The 22,300-nt window shown below is 42.4% G+C and overlaps 1 protein-coding gene across 1 annotated transcript in view; it reads right to left on the bottom strand.

Annotated features, from left to right (window-relative positions):
- Positions 1–21,192, bottom strand: part of ROBO1 (roundabout guidance receptor 1) — a 1,177,688-nt gene extending 1,156,496 nt beyond the window's left edge. Inside the window, exon 1 of the mRNA XM_059720628.1 lies at positions 20,899–21,192. The gene's annotated coding sequence lies outside the window, so the exon portion shown is untranslated. The remainder of the gene's footprint in view (positions 1–20,898) is intronic.
- Positions 21,193–22,300: the final 1,108 nt, after the last annotated feature.

Below are 22,300 nucleotides of genomic sequence, written 5' to 3'. Positions count from 1 at the left end.
AAGAGATGTAAAATCAAGTCCTAAATATGTTATGTGGTTATGAAGGTGCTGGTTGTATCTCTAAAGTTTCTGCATCTCCTTACCATGTTAGTACTATGCAGTGTCCGGAGTGGCACTAGTTGTTCATAATTCTCTTTTACAAGATAGAAAGGGCATAAGCCAAAATTAGAGGTCTTGGATCAAGACTCATTTGGAACATCTACAGCTTTTTGATGAGAGAACTTACTTGTAAACCTAGGCATCTAAGAACCTAAAACAGAAAGGGAAATTTCCTGTTCATAAGGAGGTGTCAATGGTGAACAGCAAAGCTTCTCCAGAACAAAATGAGACTAGAGATTCCTTGAGAGAACAGCATTCCCTCTTGACATTTGATAGTGGGTAAGGGAAAAATGATTGCATGGGTCAAGCTTCATTTACTTATATATATAATATAATATAATATAATATAATATAATATAATATAATACACACACACACACACATATATATTGTATGTGTGTTTAGGAACAGTCCAATGAATTCCTTTAGCCAATTAAACACCAAATCTAATCTTTAATACACCTAGTCACTATGCTTTTTTATCAGTTTAACCTAGCAGCCATTTTTGCAGGTACCCCCATAGCACCCACTCAGGAGAGCTCTCAAACCACATTTGTGACCATAGTATCTGTAACAGTTTGGACTGTTATTGTTAAGTTTTGAATTTGGGAGTAATAATGAGCAGACACGAATGTGCCTGAAATCCCTCTAAACATAACTAATGTCTGAAGAGACAAGTAAAAGAGTCCTGGACCAGACATAAGATAAAAGAGTAGTACTTTCCAGTGTTTTCTCTTTGCTAAGATTTCTCTTGCAATTCTTTGTACCACTGATTCCTCTCTGAAGAGTTCAGACAATGAAGAGGAAGCTATGACGTTAAGTGCAGCTAAGATGACACAGAAACTGAATCTCCTTGAACATCAGCTGAAGAGAACAGCAGCCCAGACGAGGAACCCAAGGGAGAAACTCACTCTCTATCCTAGTCCAGAGTTGTGATTACTGGGGTCTTACTTTAGCTGGGGTCTGCAGAAGGTATCTGGGGAAGGATATTATCATCTTTGTGGAGAGACATGAACTTACCCAAAACTTGGACCTTTGCAACCCTGGACAACAAATGGTATCTGGATCAAAGGTGAATAACCTATGTTTAACTATTTCATTAGATACTTAAAACCTAGAGAGGAGCAGGTTCGTGCAAAGATACCTTGGCGGTGTCTCATAAAAAGTAATGATTTATTAATCTGACTCTCCTATATTTATTTTGTGTTCTTTGGTCCTCCCCTACCCCCAAAGTTCTATTTGTTTTAAACACTTGGGTTTACAATCTGAGATTAAGGAAATGTATTACTCATTCAGGACAACCAGACACTATATTTTAGTTTCCAAGGGGTTCAAACCATTGCTAAGTGAGGGATTTTGATTTATTTTGTTTCTAAAGAAAGGGTCCCTAGATGATTAAACCAATACATTTTTATCTTTAATAGTGTGTGGAAAAAGGACCTCAAATGGATGGTTGGTTGTTGGACTTCCTGAATGTGCATGACAATCCCCTCCCGCCTCCCCTTCCCCCCCGCCTGGTTTAACAGTCAAATCTTTTGTTAGTTGCTGGCAAACAGGATTGTTAAAATTGCGTATTACCTTTCATAGCTCCTTCAGCTCTGATATGGCAGTCTTAATGAAGCTGGATAGGAAGGGTATTTTTTTTCTACCTGTCATATACCCTCAGTATGCACCTTGATGAATTTGTTGTTTTAGTATGTAAATCATCCTTTGTTTTCTCCCATTGATGCTCAAGTTTCCATCCCCACTCTTTCCATCTGGTGTAGAACATTAGAAAACCAAAATTATTTGTGGAAAGGAATGGATGGTTTTGAGGAACATCGTATCAGTATTAGAAACAAATATATAATGATAACTGTTCACCATGTCTTTGACTTCTTATCCTGTGGGTACAGTGGTCCTGTACTTGCTCAGACTTCAGTGTGTGTTGGTCTGTGAAACTATGAAATCTATTTGGGATCACTCATCTTTGTGGCTGACTGGGAGCTGGTTTGTCTTAGATCTCTGCCTTAATAAGGTTCTGGCCTAGCAGAGACCATGGCTGGATTGTGAAATCCTCAGCTGTGATCCAGAATGTGAAAGTCTGAAGAAGGTGACAGAACAGATGAGTTTAGCAGCTTTTGCACCTGAGGTTCTGGCAGTGTGTGCGCAATGAAATCTTCCAGGATTTCACCATGAGTGTTAACTAGATAAAATTAAGTTCCTTTATAAATCCTTTATCCTACTGTGGTGTTTAAAAAGAGCATAACATCTGTTGTTTTTAGTTCTAGTACATGGTGCTAGATGAATACATTCAAAGGAGGTGTTACCCAAGACAACTTTCTTGGATTTGATGAGAAGATAAATGCAATGCCTTCTGCCTTCTCCTGTATGGATCTGTGATGTAGCAAAGTAGACCAGCACAAGGATCAGCATCTCAGGTTTTGGTGATGTGAGGTATACTAGATGTTTCATTGTAGATTATATTATGGTTAATCTGTTGGTGGCAACAATGAATTTATGGTCGATTGTAAAATCAGTCTAGTCCTATATAAAATATCATACCAAAATCAATGTACTACTACTCTGCAAGTCTGTAACATTATCTATTCTGAAGATACATAGCACTGAGCAGATCAGGATCTGTTTCATATAGTTTAATCTTGTAAAGTGCTGTTTATTGTTACTAAATACATGAAGGTAAATTATTTTGTTGCATTAGAATAAAAGAGTAGGGAGAGAAGGGTTTTTTAAATATTTGCAAAAATGCATCAAAGGAAACAAATAGATTGATTATATAAAACAATCTAAAAAAGCTATATTATAAGAAGAATTCTTCAACTTAGATCAATTTAGATGATGCTAAGAACTTGCAGCTAACTTAGGCTTTTTTTAATAAAATAGTTTTATAACATACCCTAGCTCATAAGCAAGAGACTTGCAGTAACAGCAGTGAGAGAAATCTAGACCAAGAGATATGAGAGACCCATTTACAAGACGCAGCAATTGTAGTAACTTAAATTATTAAAATATAAACTATAAGGTTTGCTCATGTGATAATAGTGTTTCTTGACTGATCCTGCTTCTACTGAGTACTCTAGGAGAATGCCATTGAAAAGAATGAGCATGTGATTAGGCCCTTTATTTCCCAAACAAAAATAAACCAAAAAACACCTGCAGCTAAAAGTAAATGTTAGTTATTTAAATGTGTAAAGCATCCAGTAATGTTGTAATTATCTCAAGAACAGACATTAAGAACACAAGAAAGTCATAGTTAGGACTCAACTTAATGAAGTTCATAATACGGTCAGGCATGGAACTATACAATTAATATATAAAGATGCTTGGTACTCTATGGATAGATATATTAAAGTTATTTGAACATTTAAGCATCTGGAATTTCTCACTCCTCTTTACTGGATGTCTTTCTTTCTGAAGGTGCTAGTGATTATACAGTTATGGAAATTAATGTGAATGAATGTGAAAAAAATAGAAATATTTTCCAGTTCATCTACCTGGAATAGTTCTAGAAAAATGTCTTCACTATTTCTGACGCTACTCCCTGGGCACTAGACTCAATGAACCAGGAGGCTCCTTTTAGTCTTACCTTCTTGTGCTCTGCAATAAGGTACTCATGAGCGGGTCATTACACATTATAATTCACATGTGCCAAATGAAAGGATTGTCATTTGGTATTAAAGTTATCACTCTAATGTACGATAGGTACAGTGCATATTTGTTCTTTCCAAGAAATATAGTTAGCCAATCACACTGTCTTGCATCCTAAAACCATTAATTATATGATCAAATATTTAAAATAATTCTTTTTCCCCCATTCTTCTCATCATTACTTTTATTATTTCCAGAGCAGCTGTTTTTATTGGTCCCTATTCAGTACATAGCTAGATACAGCTGGAAAGTATATTATTTTCTTCCAAATTGTACATGGAAGTGCAGGAAATAATTCCACGTGCAAATTTTTGCATTTGACACCTGTAAGATTCACTGACTCTGACATCTGCAATAAATAACTAGAATGGAGTGGTAAACTTCAAATGTCTGTACATGTGAATATGTAAGTTGTAGTAGGCTAAGTACAGAGATTTTGGGGCACTAGGGGGAGGTTAAATTGGTTCAGAATGACTGCCTGATATTAGGTAAGTCAGGATGAGGGGTGTCGCAGGGCACATCAGTGCCTGGCTCCTAAGGAGTGAAAACTGCCAGGGAGAGAGCCCTGGCCGAACATAAGGGGCACAGCTGCAGGTTGCTGGGGCAACTAATGGGAGTCAGCTGGCCAGAAGGGGGCAGGGCCTGGCCCTTATAAAAGCCCAGGGCTGAGGCCAGGGCGGGAGTTCCCTGCCAACAGCCAGAGAGGCAGGAGCTCCTGGGGGAGAGATGCGAGAAGCAAACGCAGGTACTGCTTGAGAGTCAGCTCCAAGATGTTGGAGCAGTATGGTTGTAGCCAGGCAGCTTATAGTTATGTTTCAGCCTAGGGGCTTGTGCTTTGTTTTGTTCATTGAACCGGTGGCTTGGGTGAGGCTATTAGGGGTTGGAGGAGGCCTCATAGGGGGGCTCACAATAAAGTGAGGACCCCGGCGCCAGTGAGGGCGCAACCTACTTATAGGGACCTGCAGCAGTGTGCGGGGACCCCGGTGCCCAGGAGGGAGCAGCATACGGGGTGTATAGACCCAGCCCTAGGGAGGGGCATTTCTGAAGCCCCAGCATGGGCGGGGCGAGCTCCCAGGACGGGGGCCATTTTGGAAGCCCAAGTGGGGCACAGCCAGACGCCAGTGAGGGCGCATTTTATAGGGGCGTAGACCCCGGCCCCAGAGAGGGGCAATTGAGCCCAAGTGTGGGCATAGGGAGCCCCAAAAAGGGGGCGGCATAGTGAGTCTCCGAAAGGGGGCAGAAGAGAGATGACAGCAATTACATCTGCGAGGCTTGGGCTGCGGTATTAGGGGAGGTTGGAGCCGCAGAGCGCCCCCCCGCCTCCCCCGGCATCGGGGCATTATAATGGGCAGCCTCCCGCTAATTAATTAATTAACATCAAGACGTGGCAGGCGAGAGGGCAGGCGGTTGCCGCAGGAACAGGTGAGCGGGCCGCAACTTGGCTTGGAAGCGATGCCTGTTACAAGGGGACTAGCAGCTGCGGGGGCCAGCGGGCTGGAGAGGATCAGAAGTCGAGGAGGGGAGCTGGGGGTGTGACCCATGGGTCAGGTGGGGGGCAGGTGCAACCTGCAGGTGGGGTGTAGGAGCAGGGCAGGTGCAACCTGTAAGTTGGTTAGCAGGCAGGGAAGGCATAACCCATGTGGGGTTGGGGGGGCAAGTGTGACTTGCAGGTGGGGTCAGAGGGCAAGCATGACCCATGGGGGGTGGGGAGGAGCAGGCACAACCCATAGGGTTTTTCTGGGGTCCAGAAGTGTCTGGCAGGATCAGGGGAGCTTGCAGGGTCCATGGGAGATTTGAGGGGGGAGGAATCCAGGGCTACTCTTAGCCCCACAACCCTCACTCCTCCAGTGAACCTACCCTCCCATCCTTATTGCCTTTCCTTACAGTGGGACTTACTTGCTCAGCTCTAGCAGTGGTGAATGCTGATAAAAGTAGCTGCACCTGGAGCAGCTTGTGAGATGGGGGTTGAGAGGGCTGGCCAGTTTGTGGGGGGAAGGGGAGAAGTAAAGGGCTGTGGGGGACAAAAAATCACCCAGTGCAAGGGGGGCCAGTAGCTGGGTTTTCCCAGCCCTGTAACTGCACAGGCAAAGTGTACAAAAAATCTCATGAACTGGTTTGGCCTATTCAAATAAGTTTGATACTACACAGATTCAGGTTTATCTTACACTGGATTCTGCAATGTTTAGACCAGTTTGTATGAATGGAACTTCTGTACAGTTACAGGTTTAGACTGATTGCCGGTCACAGAGCCTGGCCCGTAAGTGTAAGGTTGGCAACTGGGATAAGCTAAGTTTAAATTTGGTGGTGATTTTTAACCCAATTTAACCTCCCTAAATATCTGTACTTAGCCATAATGTTAGTGATGTTGTAGCTGTGAAGGTCCAGAATTATGTGAGAGGTAGGGATTTTTTGAGAGCGATACCTTTTTGGACCATGGTAGAATAAAGTTAGATGAGCTTTTGAATGCAAGACATTCTTCACCAGGTCTCAGTAAGTTGTATGCATTTTTGTTGTTGTGTAATATTTGTCAGTTCAAAAGCATTTTAGAATGGCTCAGAAGCCTACCAAACGAAACCTGTCCTCCGGCACATATTTCTATAGATTGCACAGGAAGTAAAGTTGTTTTATCTGAGAGCAGAATTTAGTTTGTATTCTTTCAATATATAATGTTACTAAAACATTGTAGCTGAGACTTTTGTATATGGAAAGCAGGAGTTTTATTTTGGGTTTCAATAGCTGTTATAATCCAAAACTTTTGCACATATACATCATTTTTCTTATTCTACATAGTATTAACTTTTAGATGTAATTCTTAAAGATGAAAAGAAGTGTTGGATTGTTAGTATGGCAGGCTTCATGGTATTTGCTTCTCTGTGAATGTAGCAAATGGGATTAATTTACCCCACAAAAAGTCTTTCCAACTTCCAGTTATGCAAACTTAATGGGGTTTTATACATTCCGGTTAAGTGGTGATGTTCTTACATTCCCATTAATCACTACTAGTATTTCTGACACAACTTGGGTGCATTTGGAAGCATACACTTATTGTAAGTATCATCTGGGTCACTATTTCTGGCAAAGATAAATGAGTGAGTGACTTCACCCTTTGGTGGCTATTTTCTTCCATGACTTTACTCTGTCTTGCGTGTTTAGACTGAAAACTCTTCAGGGAAGGGGCTTGTCCCTTATTCTGTTCAGTGTCTACAACCAGTGGTTCTCTACCTTTTTAGACATGAGGCACCCATCCATACTGTCTTTGAACTGAGCAACACTCTGTTTCAAAAGCTAATTTATTTATTATAGTAATTATGTGTTTGAAGAGGAGCCAGGAAGGACAAGGAGCAGCTGGAAGGGAAGAGCCTGCACTTCTCTTCTCTCCCAGTGGCACCCTTCAAAGGCTTTCACTATGCCCTGGTTGAGAATCACCAAGCTACAATACTAGTGGTCCTAGGTACTACTGTAATAGCAGTAATACATAATCCTAATGCGATAGGTCCAAGCCCTAGGGGCAGCCATGATACCTCTTGGTGGCTGTGTAGTTCCTGTCTAACTCAGACTGTAATGTTACCCTCTTTCCATTGCTCACCCACCACACCTTGTTCTTATTAAAAACTGACTAAGGTAGGCTGCCCACAGGCCTTAGAATGAGTCTCAGTTCTGGCAAATCACCACCAGGTGTCCTCCAGGCCCCACTATTCTCTTGGGCCTCAGGCTCAATAGGCCCTCTTGGCCTGCTTGTGGCTCTGCAGGGCACCTGTAACCTTAAGGCTCTGTTCTGCCCCTATGCTATGCTCCAAGCTTTGCAGGTGTTATCATTCAACAAAGTCATCTGAAATATTGTCAGCCCTTCCCTCTGGGCTCTTGGACCATCAGGTCCCACACACGGCTGCATCCTGGGCTCTCAGACTCTGGTCACTTGGACTCTTTGGTCTTGCACTCATCCCCTTCTCTGGGTTTTCAGACCCTGGTCCCACTCTTGATCCCTTCTTTCTGGGCTCATGAACTCTCTTGTCTGACTCCTACCTTTTCTCTGGGTTCTTGGTCTCTCTTGTCGGGTTTACACCCTTCTTGGATTTGTGGACCCTCTAATCCAGGTCTCACCCCTTCAGCCCCATGGGCCCTCTGGTCTGATTTTTTTTGTCACTCCCTGGCTCCTGAACACTCAGGTCCCGCACTCAGACACTCCCCCTCTCTTTAGACCTTCTTTGGTCTCTCTCAGTCAGCCCTGCTTTGTGCTCCTGGAGATCCTCGGATCACACACCTAGCCCCTCTTGGGGTCCTGTGCTCAGATTGTAACTGATCTTCTGTTCATCAACAGCCATCTCTCCTGCTCATCTACTGAGCAAGAAACCTGAACAAGAGCATCTCACTGACCCTGGTTGTATCTAGGGACAGGAATACCTAGAACAGGTGACCTGACTATAGCTCCCAAAACACCATAGCCCATTCAGTAAGAAAGTAGATAAATTGGATGTCTAGAAAGGAGCAGTTTACTAGAAGGGAGATAGAGAAGTATGCCAAAGCTTCTTGTTGGCAGAAGAACTCTGTTTACCAGGATGGTATTTAGAAAGTCAGTTTGCTAGGGGGTGATGGCTTTAGAAAAAGGATAAATCTGGTTCCCAAAAGAGTTGAATTGCTGATGTTGTATTTTGGCAGAGTACATGATTTTGCATTCAAGATTTGGAGGGAAGAGTCAAGTTACAGGAATTGATGAGTTTTCTGGAGACAGAGGATTAATGGCATGGACAGGGGCATGCAAAGGATGAATTAGAAGGTAGGGATTTGCTCAGGGAGGAAAATGAAAAACAAATATGACTAGGGACCTATAGTATAAGGTGGGGCATTGTTTAATTGTGACCATGAAGTGAAAGTAGAGAACTGGTTAAGGATGCAGAGAATACAGGAGAGAGTACAGTAGATGGAGATGAGTACATACAATTAATGGAAGCAGCCCTGTGTGGATGAGGCTGAGATGGAAGAAGGTGCATTGGGTGCAAAGGATAGATCTGGATAGGTAAATAATTGGAGAAAATTGGCAGTGAAATAATTAATTGAGGCAGAGGATTGATTGGGTCCAATAGTGAACGGTGGAATGTTTTAATTGTTTTTTTAAACACTAGACTTTCATGGTAGGTTTCCTTCCTGACTGTAAATGAATCTAGATTGCAAACAAACAGAAAGTAAACTTTCTTTTAGAATAGTTTTTTTGTGTTTGCTTGGTTGTTTTTTTTTAATTAAACTTTGTAAAATACAAGACATTTTACTGGGTGCATCTCAAATTAAAGAAGACCCATGGGTTTTTATTAATATGTTTTTCCCTCTCCCATAGCACTTTAGAAGCTCTTTTTTTCTTGTCCAGTCATAGGTGTGACTATGAAGATTCAAAAATTGCATTTATTACAATATTTCACAGGGGCATATATTACAAAAGTTTATAAAATCAGTAATTAAACTGTGATGTAACTATCGCATGTTCAGTAACATTAAAAGTGTGAATTTTTTTTCCTTCTTACACAAGTTATTCCTTCAAGAACTGCCATGTCACTTAATCTGTTGTACCATCTATCTTGAGAGTAAAGAATGATTCACTTTTAAAATGCAAGGTACGTTCACTACCAGCAAGACTCACAGAAAACTGTATTCTTGTGAATCAGTAAATTCGACTCTTGGTTTGTTACTCTCCCCCTCCTCAATATATTCTTCCCTGAAAAGAAGGCAAAGTACTTTGAGTAGATGTGATATCTTTTACTAGACCAACTGAGTAGTTGGAAAAAAGCTCTTAACAAGCTTTCAGGCAGTCACCCTTCTTCATGCATAGGGAGTGTCTTCCTTGAAAAGAAGACTTTTCTTTTCCCTGAAATGTCACTTCGTTTCCCTGAACTGTCTTCCTTCTGATGTGGAATTAATTTTCTGAGGTGCCACTTTCCCAAAACTCAGTAAAACACATAGCAGGAACACAAAGTATTCTCCACTTTTCATTCTCATATAATGTGAACGTCTAATTGGTGTTCCAACTTTATCCCATTGCTATGTGACCCAGAAGAGACATATATTGTAAACTTAAATGTCCTTCATAATTATCTCATTGGCATTCTTTAAATATATGTGATGCAGCATATCTGGTATTATGCCAATGTTTCTTAATTTTAGCAAGTGTAATGTTTCTGTGGTCATTTTGAATATGTATTTGTATATTTAATAGGTTTACTAGATATGTAACCTATTCTGTAGACTTGCCAAAATTTAATGTTTGGCAGCCAATTTAATGTTTGGAGGCTGTTTTTTGCTGCCACTTTTCAAACCTATTCTCATATTAGTCTGGATTATATACACTGGGGACAGAATGTACTTCCTGTCCATCATGTCACTACTGTTAGTTTGGCCCTAGAGGGGCTATGTAAACCAAGACTATATAGAATTCTCCTATAGCAATGGATCAAACAATAGTCCAAACTATAATAATTCTTTCAAGTGGCACTTGGTGGTGGAGCTAGCATAGTTAAGTCTGAGGTAAGATTGCCCAGCAATTTGCATTTTAAGAATGATTTTGATTACATTTAACTTTGGCAAACATTAATAATTTACGTTAAAATCTTCCTTGTGAGATATCTTCCTCAGACTGACCTTTTTGGTCAGAGTTTCAGCAAAAATGATTTAATCATCTGTAATAATGAGGTTGCTATGGTTGTTTTGGCTATATTTAAAAAATCCTACTGCAGTTTGGTTGAGAAGTTTCAGTGCTTCTAGGCTTTTGAGCAAAGACTTGAAAACTGGCAGGTGAATAATGCTGAGTATGGTCAGATGGGTACTTTCTTTTATATACCCTTACAAATTCATCCAAGTTTGGCTAAGTTATAACACAAAAATATAAGCACAGAAAGGCCAATAATAACTAAAGAACAGTGTCCTTCAGAACTGGAATTGGAATTCCTGGGCCTCAGCATCCTCCCATCTAGGAAGCATCTCTGCACCCCACTGATGAAGTGTATTTCTCATCCTCTTCTATTAGCTGGCCCACACAGAGGATGACTGCCAATTAGTACTATCAGTTCCTCCATTAAGTTCAGTAGTATAGGCTGTTGGGACCCAGAAGCTTCTGGGCCCAGCTTGATAGTTCTGGCACTTGGCAAGAGACCGACGTCTGTGTTTGCTTCATGCTCATTCTTAGCTACAACCCAGCAGAAATTTGACAGACAGGTCACACTGACCATGACCCGTCCCTAGCAAAGGAAAATAAGAAGTCTGGGAGGACCCTGGTCAGATGACCAAAGTCACAACAGGAATTGGGCCAACCAAAAATACGGAATTTGGCTGGGGAGAAAAGGGAAATTATCAATAGCAAAACTAACCCCAACCTAAGAATGAATTCACTTTTAGCTACTGTAAAATGCCAGCTACAGATAATCATAGATGGCAGGCGGAAATAGGCTTATTCATATGCACTGTAGGGAAGAGCTTATGCTAATATATTAATTATAATGCAGTAATGATAAGGTATATAAGAACAAGAGTTGGAACACCTCCTCAGAACCCTCCTGATGAAAGCCTGAAGAGATCCTGTCACCGATCCAAGATCCTGTCTCAACATCAGATGTGGGAGCAGCAAGGAGTCCCCTGGACAGGACTCCACAGCCTGATCAACCAGTGACGTTGCATTCACAACATTTTGGGGTGGTGAGCATCTGTTTGACTAGCTACAAACCTAAATTTCTTTAATTGTTACTGCTACTTCAGTTTTAATTAGAATTGTATCTGTTAGGGTTCAATAAACTTGCTTTTAGTTTAGGACAACTGTGTCTTAGTCTCCTTTTCTGGTATAAGACCCATTATAGTGTCATAGGGACACAACAAGGTTGTTGGTGTTAATGTAAAGTTTCTAAGTCTGTTGTTATCCTTTTCCTTTATTTCCTGTTTGAAGTTTAAGGACAAGGACGTCAGATGAAAATTAAAAATAATTTTGAAAAACATTAAACAGGCTGTTAATGTTTTAAAATCAAATATACAAAAGCCAGGAAATGACAGAATGTAAGACTGCCTGTTCAACCTTCAATAGATCTATCTGCACATATTTTACCTGATCAGATTATTTCCTTCGGATTCTTGTTAAAATCTACACATACTGCTGAGGGATCAAAAAATTAACCATGGCTATGTACTATGGTATTTAGGATTCCTATCTCAGTTCTGCAGAAGTTGTAAGGTGAGGAGTGAATTAGGCAGAGAGATGCAGGGATTAGGCAGTTAGAAGCCACCCTGCAGCGATCCTACAGGAATCTCCCTGTGCCTTTGCCACAGAGGCCCATACCTGCAAAGTGAGATAGGATCTGCAACATTCTTTACATCCAAAAATGGGACTTAGATGCCTAAGTTCTGTCTAGGTCAAAAATTGCAATCCTGAAAACACAGTTTAGTACTGCCTAATACAAACCCCTTAAATCATTGGCATTCTCTTGAGACAAGGATGACAAAACAATCAATGTCACAGTACCATTGGGTCTCTGAGTATTGCATTTCATCAGAGATGTCTTTGAATCTCTTCTTTTGCCCACCTCTCAAGAGATGATCATCAGTGAGTTTGGAGTAAGGATGTGTTTTGGGAACCAATTGTCAGATATCCTTATGAAATGTCCTACTTCTATGTATCCTATTCTTTAACTGACAGAGGCTTCAATGCTGGTGATGTTTGCTTGACCCAGAATGCTTGCAGAAGTAACATTTCAAAACCCTCAGCTGTTTCCAATGGCATCCAAGTTTTATACACATACAACAGGGTAGGGATGGCAACAGCCCGGTAGAAAAGAAGTATGGTTTGGATCCTGTTGTCATGATCAAAGACATGATTTCAGAGAAATCCAAAAGCAGCACTGCCAGATTTTATTCAGTGCTTAATATCATCATCTATGTTTACTTTTAGGGAAAGTTGGTTACCCAGGTAAGAGAAATGTTCAGTGTTCTCCAAGGACTGCCTTCTAATTGTAATGTGTATAGGTGAAGCCAGTTGGTTTTGAGTGGGTTGGTAAAGGATCTTGGTTTACATGAAGTTAACTGTGAGTCCAAACATTTCATGTACTTCCTAGAAGCAGTCAAGAGTGACCTAGAGCTCTTCAATTGAACAGGCGCACACAACCCAGTTACAAGAATATTGATGACCACATGCTTTGTTATTCTTCATCTGCTTAATGACTTTCAAGACCTCTTGATAAGTTGGAGGGTCTCCAAGGTAGTCCTTAACAAAGTGTTGTAGAATGGCTTTCATGGTATTGCCTTTTACTTTAGTATCTCTCTTCAACAGCTCTTGAAAGTGCTCCTTCCACTGTCCATTGATTGTGGGGCTGTTTTTAAGGAGTATAATCCCATCCTTGGACCTCAAAGAGGCTGTTCCTTGTGTGTGTTGGCTTTGATTGCACTGAAGAAATTACATGGTGTGGCTATCATAAACATTTTTAATTTCTTGTGTTTTGTCCTTTCACCACTTGCTCTTTCATTCTCAAATTTTCCTTTAGGTCTTGGATTTTATGTGGTGATAAGTATCTTTTTTTCCATTTGTAATTGATGCCATTCTGCCAAGCTTTGAAGGCTCTCCTTTTTCTGTCAATGAAACTTGTATTTCCCTATCACCCTCAATGAACTGGTTTTGATGTTTCATCGTGGAGAAGTCTAGAGATTCTTTACATGCCTCATGGATGCCTTTCTTGAGGCTCTCATAGTGATCAATGGGGTAAAATCATTAGGGAGGTCAGAGTTTTTCACTGAGGCAATGCTGGAGTCGCTTTTAGAAGGTCTAAATCAGTGCCAAGGGCTAGTGTCTCACTCCTCTGCCCTGGATTATGCCACTGCTCAGAAGCATAACTTCTGGTGGGTGGTTCTCAACCTTTTTAGACTCAAGGTACCCCTCCAAAACTTTTCATAATTAGTAACATCCCATTAAAATAATATTTGTTACATTATAAATATTACAATTACATTATCAATATGTTATTCCTTGGTTAGATAATATTAAATGAACCCCTTCAGGGTGCTGGAATGGAGTACTTCCCCAGGTCTGCCTGGCTGAGCAGACATTTGCTCCCAGAGCAGCAGTGGACTTATCATACAACATATGATTTCAGGTCACTGGTAAGGATAGGGAACCACTAAGCCAAATTCTTCCCTTAAGTACCCTAGGATGATCATCACCCTGGGGAGTAAGGGACTGAGTTCAGGAGCACCTAGTTGGCAGGAAGCAGGTATCAGCATACACATGCAGCACATATGCTGAGGGGGTGGGAGGTGTAGGTTGGAGGCAAAAGGACATACAAGACCTGGGAGAGGGGAAACCAAGGGTGTCTCTCAATGTAGTTACTGCCACTGCCATTGCAGCCTGGTGGAACTGCACTAGGTATATCCCGCAGAGCCAGATTGGGAAGCAGCTGTGGCAGAAGCATGTGTTCTTACTACAATCCTTCCTTCTCTGACCCTGCATGTGTCTCACGGAAACACAAGTGTATAAGGCAGGTGGATCTACATTACATGATGCAAGCAAATGTACCCCTTCTGCTGTGACTTTTCCTAGTTTTGGCTCCAATGTATCTCCTGAACACAGAGGCACATGGGGCAATTTCACCCTGCTGCTGCTGCCACCAAATAGGATGGTCCTACCTGCCTCTTTTCAGGAGGTATGTTGGAGCTGAACCAGGAAGAGCTACAGTAGAAGCAGCATGGCTACCTGCATAATACAATTCAGGTAAGTGTGCCTTTCTGTTGCAGCCACTTCTTGGTTTAGCTCCAATGTACCACCTGAAAATGGAAACCCATGGGGCAGTTTCACTCCACGAAGGTGCAGTGGCATCACAGTACCCATGGCAGGTTCTCACCCCAGTTGAGAAGCACTGCTTAAGTGCTCTAGAACATTAAAATATGTCAAAATTGACATTAAAAAGTGTCAAAAAATGAAGCATTATATTTAGCTCTCTCCAGAGCAGTCTTGTCCCCTATTGAAAGAAAATCAGTAGCAATGTCCCAATCTTTCAAGTAACAGTTTAATGTTTGGAGTAAGTGCCTGAGAAGTGTCAGAGCTGGTTTTTAGTTCTCCTATTTCTGAGGAGCTTCACACTTACTCTTCCCTGGGCAATACGTACCATTTAGAGGCACAACTGGGCAGATTCACCAGGACAGAAGATAAGCAAGAAGACCAAGATGCACATAACCATAAGTTTCCTAGATACGGCATTTTGCCAGAAGGTAGAAATCTTGGACGTCAGTCCCTTCTCTCCAGGTTATTTTTATGTTTTCATCAACATCTGCTTGACAAAATACGTGTAAATAGTCCAGGGAGCTGGACTGGAACATATCATTTGAATTCCCTAATCAGTAAGGTCTAGAGTCAAGCATGTTGAAGGATGGTGCTATTTTGACTATAGTTTCATCAAACATAGTCATCTTCCTTCAGTTTTTCTTAATATGGTCAAGTTGCTTATAAGTATTTAATCCTAAAATGCTTATTGGCTTTGTAATTCAAAGGCAATCGCATAAAACAAATGTAGGCAGATATACTGGTAAATGCAATCTAAGAGAAACTCATTTGGAGTCTCTCAGATGGAGACGTATTTTCCAAATGAATCAAACTTGAAACCATTTTTCTTCTTGAGAAGAATTGTGGGTTTGATACAGTTCAATTAATCAAATTTCAATTCTCATAGAAGGGCAACTCTCAAAGCAAAACAGTGTGACTCAAACTGATCACATGCTGATGAGCTTTCTTAAAGATTTGTGCCAAAGCATGTCAGTCTTGAACTTCAATTACTTGGATACTCTAGCCCTGTGCTGAACAGGGAAATCCAAGTCTACTAAAGAGTACAGAAATGTTAGGGATGATTTGGGGTTATTCTTAATCTTTAATCAGTTATTTTCACCATTCCCCTCTCCCACCTCTGATAGGATCTGTTCAGCTAGATAGGATCTACTTAGAAATGAAATTTAGGTCCAGTTCTTTTAATTATTTTTTCATTTTTTCCCTCAACAAAAGTTAGTTTTTGCTTTGTGTATATACTTTGCAGTCATTCTATTTCTCACCATGGATCTTGCTCAGTCATGGTGGAGCCTATGAAGACTTTATTCATAAAGATTCCCATATTATTTAGTACAGTCAAATTCTACTATAAAAAGGCAAAAATCTAAAGGTAAGCTGTGGGATTTAAATAAAGATATAATAGAACCAGCATTCAATTAATCTCTCATTTTCAAGAAATCTAGTCAGTTCCTTTGATTCAGAACCTATAGAGATTAGACCTCATTTGGTATTTCACAGAGAAAAAGTTAAAACTCCTGTTTCTTTCTATCCCAGGAGAAAGAGAATGACTACAGGTGTTTAACCTCACTGCAGAGTTTTCTCTGTGGGGTGCCTGAAGAAACAGGGCAATCTCTAAAAATGATTCCACATTAAAAAAGACAGGAAAAATAAGTGAGAAATTTGGGTGTCTTAATTAAAAAGTCAACAAACATCAGTAATTAAACTGTCTTTTAGTCTGGGTGAGTCATAAAGATTCTGTGCCTTATTGTGTCAATGACTTCTAAAATAACTCACTGAAATCAATTTTTTTTCAAATATTAATACCACTACTCTTTTAAGCATTTGAGGTATCTGGCATTGTAACTTCTACAAATAGGCTGTGAATTGCGGAAGTTGTAGCAGCTTAGTTTTCTAGACCCCAGGCCTGTGAGCCAAATCTGCCCTGCAGACCGGTAGTATCTAACCTGCATGGCTCCCCAAGGGTCCAGAAATTTGATGGCAGGGGAGTGGTGGTGGCAGCATTAATTGCTGCTCCCCTGCTGCCAAATTTGCAGACCCACAGGCCAGATAACATAGTCAGGTACACAGTTGGAGCAGGGCAGCATAGGACTGGGACCATAGACCAACACTGTGAAGGACCCAGCCTATGGACTAACCCCATTCTGCTCATCCAGCCCACAGCACCAAAAAGGTTAGGTGCCACTGTTCTAGCCTGAGACACTTTATATATGTTAAATCTTTACTTTCCTATAGATTGGTGGTTCTCGACCTTTTTAAACTTGAGATACTCCTTGATAAACTCCAGGAATCCCGCAGAAAATGACAGCTCTTAGTTTTGACTTGTTTTTTGACCACACAAAAATAATAGAGCAAAGAAGTCAGAAAGACCACAACAGGTCAGAATGTTTTTGACGCTATTGATTCCTCTGTGAAATCTCCCAGGATATCTTGTGAATCATGTTTGTTCGCCTAACTACACGGCTACAACCTACAACCCTTCACCTAACTGTGACACTCCTCAGCATCTTTGAAAGGATCTCAAGGCAGCCTAGGGTGCTGCAGCTCCTTGGCTGAGTCATTTCTATAGAGGTTAGTTTTCAGTGCATCTGTCTGTATCTGCCTCATTTGTGTCCCCTATTTCCAAAACCAGTGAAATCAAAGGAATTATATTAGTTTAAAATGTACATAACACAGGACAGAATGGACTATTTTGTTAGTGAGTACAGCTTTATTTACTGTGTATACAGCAGAGAGTTTTTATTTTCTTCACTTAGGAATTGGTTCCAGTAAAATATTTTACTTCCGGTAGTAAAGAATATGAGCTTTAGCTGTGAGAAAGCCATTGCTATATTTTGCATTTTGGCTAAAGAAGTCTAGATGTAATCTATCACACCTTGTCAGGAACATAGCCTGGTCTTTCCATCTAGTAACTATTTTAGGTGATGTTAAAGAAATCTGCACCCATGCGCACACATGTGCATGCATATGCATATGGGCACATGTGTACACACTCATATACACAAATTCTAAGTGCTTAGGACAGCAGGTTTCAAAGTACCCTTCAGAGACTGCCAGCTCTTAGCTCTCATTCATTCTTGACTATGAAAAGAATAACACTTTTTTTCTGTTGTAAAAAAACTCAGAAAAACCACAATATGTCAGAATGTTTCTGATACTGGATTCCTACTGGATGCACACCTATTAGTGCTAACATTGTGTGGCACCCCCCATCACACTTAAAAGGATCTCATGGTATGGTGAGAATTCACGGTTTAGGAGAACCAAAAACTGTTCTTTTTGATTTTTTTGTTCAAAGTACCCCTTAGAGACTCTACGAAATTTAAATTCAGAAGGTGTTTATAACTATAAAATAAAACCTGAAAAGTATTTTTAAATCCAGTATGGAAGTCCAAAAACTTTGCAAGATGCCAACAGCTTAACAATCTCGTAAACCAAATCTAATTGCCTCTAGTTACTAATAAATAAAGTTACAAATCAACTTATGCTCCATCTTTTTACCATATATTTACTTTTTTTGCATTTCCCCAACTTAAAAAATGAAAACCTTCCCCATCACTTTGACTTCTTCAAACAGTTTCTCATTTTGTGCAGATTTAAACTGCTGCAATGTTTGGGTGCTTGACACTGCAGAGGAATGAATATCCACTAGTAGCTAACAACTGTTTGACACATTAAATCACAGAAGCATTTCTATTAGTCCTACATTTTGCAAAGGTTAACTATCAGGCCACAATTAATTTGTGTCCCTCCAATTAAATGCCCCTGCTGCAATCAATGTCAAAACTCCCATTGATTGTACTGTTGCAGGATCAGGTCAACATTGCAGTGTTGACTGGTCACAGTTTTCACAGTGAAAGTGGCCTGATTGAGAGCATATAAAACGCTAAGCTAATTCCAAGCAAGGGAGTGTTAGAAAGTAATTTCTGACTTTCAAATGTATGTGGGGATGAAATATGGAGAGAAACCTCTTTACCCTGGGATCTCCACAGGTCACTAAATGCCGTGACCTCTCTTTTATGTGTTACCCAAGGCAGATCCCGCATCAGAACAGTTGGAACATAAGAACTGCCATTCCCTGTCTCAGATGGTAGGTTCATCTTGCCCAGTGTCCTGTGTCTCACAGTGGCAGCGGGTGGATGCTGAAAGGGAGGGTGAGCTGTTTTTTTCCCCCCCCACTATTTCTCCCTGCTGCAGTAAAGGCTCCTTGTGTCCTCGAAGTGCAGTGCCACTAACTGCAGCCCCAGCACCCACACAGCAGCACCAGCACTCAGTTCTGAGCCAGCACTTCAGGCTTCAGCTGCCAAGTCAGCATGACAAAGCCACTTGTGTCCCTAAAACCCAAGCCAGGGGGGCTGCCACTGTCTACACCGGCTTGCCCTGTGTTGAGGCCACAGGGCTAAAAAGGACTAGCCTGTTACCCCAGAAGCTTCTCCCATTGGCAGTTTTGCCTGCGACCTCTGCCTCTCTGAGCCAGGTAACAGATCAGCATCACAGAGAAGCAGGACTGGAAGGGACCTCAAGGGGTCATGTAGTCCATCCCCCTGCCTGGTGCCTTGAACCTGCCAGTTCCCCAAAGGCTCAGGTGGGTGGACTAAAACACCTCCACTAACTCTGAGGCTGCCTTAAGTGATAGTGCAGTCCCCTGCCCAAGCAGAGCCCAAACTTGGAGGCATGCACTAGCCAGGGAGAGGGCGCAACTTTTGGCAACTTCCTGCGCACCCCTGGAGAAAGCAGGGTGGCACATCCCAGCTTCTATCTGCAGGCTGCTGGCACCGACTGTTCCCTGCCAGGCATCAGGCTGGGGTGGGAAAAACCACCTCCCCCATCACCACCAGCCATGCTGCACTGCCCCCATCAGCAGTGCTCCAGGTCCCCTAGCATCACTCCCCAGCCAGATGCAGGGCAGAGGATCTGTGCACGGGAAGAGGCAGAGTGTGCACCCCCGCTCCCCAGCTGTAATGAATGATCTCTGCTGGGGAGGGGAGTGTTTGATGCACTGCAGCAGCAGGAGCAGCAGCAGCTGCTGCAGCGGAGCCGGAGAGCTGCCTCTCCCCCCCAGCACCAGCCCGCAGGGGCTCCTCCATTGTGTCAGCCGGCGGCCGGGCCACTGCAGCAGGGAGCGCAGCCCCGAGCCCTGCCTCGCTCGGGGCTGTCGCCTGCAGGGACAAACGGGGGGTATGGGGCCCGGCCCCGGCCCCGGCGCGGGCTGCACTGCTGGGGGACAGGCGGGCACGCGGGCGGGGACGGGAGGGGTGCCTGGGAGCATGCCAGGTGTTGTGTCTTTTACACACACACACCCTGATCTCACACACACAAACACACATGCACACCCAGCCTGATCTCTCTCTCTCTCCCTCACTCGCACACACGCACATACACACACACACACACAGTGCTTGATCTCTCCCACACAGACTGCCTGATGATCTTACACACATACACACACACACAGCCTGATCTCTCTCTCTCTCTCTCTCTCTCTCTCTCTCACACACACACACACACACACACACACACACACTGCTTGATCTCACCCCCCCCCACAGCCTGATGTCTCTGTCTCTCTCTCTCTCTTTCACACACACACACACACACACACACTACTTGATCTCTCACACAGTCCCTGATCACACACACACACACCCAAAACACACACTCAGCCTGATCTCTCTCTCTCTCTCTCTCTCTCACACACACACACACACCCCGATCTCCCCCTCGGCCCCAACACACACTTCTTGATCTCCCCCCGTGCCTGAGCCCCGCCGGGCGCCCAGCCCGAGGCGCAGCCCGCAGGGGAGCGAGGCGGCAGGCCGGCCGAGCAGTGCGGGGCGCCCCGCGGAGCCCCGCCCGCGCTGCAGCCGCCCCTCGGCTCCCCCGGCCCGCGCGGTCCCTGCAGGAAGAGCCGCTCGCAGCCAGGCGCGCGCACACACACACAGGCAGGCGGGGCGGCAGGAGGCACGGCTCCAAAACTTCTTTGTGAACCAGGAAAACAGCAAAGAAACTCCCCCACACCGGGCAGCAGGGCAGCATCCTAGCCCCGCCGGGTAACCATCACGCCCCAAGAAGAACCCCGAGTCTCTGCAAAGAGACTTGTTGGACTGCTCCTTGCACCCATCCCGCACCCCGGCTACTTTTGCTCTTCCCTTTCCTGATCACTCGCCATCTCTCTTTAGAAACTGTTGACTGGTTTAACAGCAAAAAAGCAAAAAACCCCAAGCCCCTCAATCCTGAATGCGGCGCGACTACCAGACAATTGCATCCTCCTTGCACTTCCAGAGGGGTCTGTCCCATCACCCGCTGCTTTATTATTTTGGGAGAGGGGGTGGGGAAGAAGAAGGAGGGGGGGGGGGGGGACTTACCCTCTGAGATAAGAAGGTTGTCAGAAAACTAGCAGTTCCATGATTCAGACAGTCCTTGCAACTTTCCTCGCATAGAGAGACCTGATTTTTTTTTGATTTTTTTTTTTTTTTTTTGAGTTTAAGGAGACAAGCTGTTCAAGAGACTTAAATATAAAAGGGGGATGAAACCGGATTTCTTCCCAGTATCAGGACCCTGGAAAATCAAATCCTTCTTCAGAAGAGAATTCTTTCAGACCCGTTATCTGTATTACTATTAATGCGCAGAGCAGAAGGCATTGCATACAAATAGATCCAAGTATGAGCTTCGATTGGTGGCTGGGGGAGGCCCCTGGGTCCTACTGCTCTGGCTCTGGGAAACTACAAAGCAGCAATATGCAAGCAGCTTTGGAGGAGGAAGGCTTTGGAGGAGGGTGAGAAAGAGGGAGGGTGAATCCTGTTTAATTGATTCGTTACCTCTGGTATTGTAAGATGTGCTGCAATGTTTATGCAAGAAAAATGCCATATTAAAGGGATGTGGTGCCATCTCCCCTTTATCTCCTTTCTCAGTGCCATTGTGCAGGACCGGTATGAGCCATTTATTGGCTTTCGAAAGAAAATTTGCAGAGGGAAGTGAGGGTTCACACAAGGAGGCTTTCTTGTTGTTGGAAACAGTGTTTCCTTTCCTAAATTATCTATTATTCATAAGTGCTCTATTAGCCAAAGATATTTACTCACATGACTTAATTAATCCTTGAATTCCACTTATTCATGCATCTTTTCCTCTAAATTCCTGTTTTTCAAAGGCACCTTCATTGCCTATGTAAAAAGTACATTAAACAAATAACTAAACTAACTTCATTTATCTTTAAAACTCATTTATCTTTGTCTTTATTCATTTATCATTAACAATTACAAGATCATTTTTAACAATTATCTTTTATCATTAACAATTACAAGAGAATTTTTATTCTCATCAGTTGCAATTTCTTTACAAAGGGATTTGAAGCACTTAATTTAAGACCACAAAGAGATGTTCCAGTGTATACACTAACTCGTTTTTATAATGTACACAATGTTTCTTTTACTAAAACATTTAATGGACTAAAGCAACATTTCACAATGGAACAGCACCAGTAAGCAAGCCTAGTTAGTATTTATTGCATTTGTTTGTAATAGCTAATAAAGCCGTAAGTATTGATACAATAGAAACATAGGCCAAAGTAATTGCAAAGTAGATGCTTAATTTAAATGGTTTTAAACAGTTCCAATACATTCAACCTTTGCTAATAATTGCCTTCTTACCAGCTTCTGGATAGACCTGCAAACTAGTAATGCAAATTATAAAGCACTTTCAACTCATATGCATATATGTTGACCAGGTTTTGTAATGTGTTTTTGACCAAAAAGTTTCCTAGAAAATATT

This window comes from Alligator mississippiensis, chromosome 1 (assembly GCF_030867095.1).
Source record: "Alligator mississippiensis isolate rAllMis1 chromosome 1, rAllMis1, whole genome shotgun sequence".
NCBI classification, from domain to species: domain Eukaryota; kingdom Metazoa; phylum Chordata; order Crocodylia; family Alligatoridae; genus Alligator; species Alligator mississippiensis.
This window is presented reverse-complemented; position numbering and strand designations above follow the sequence as displayed.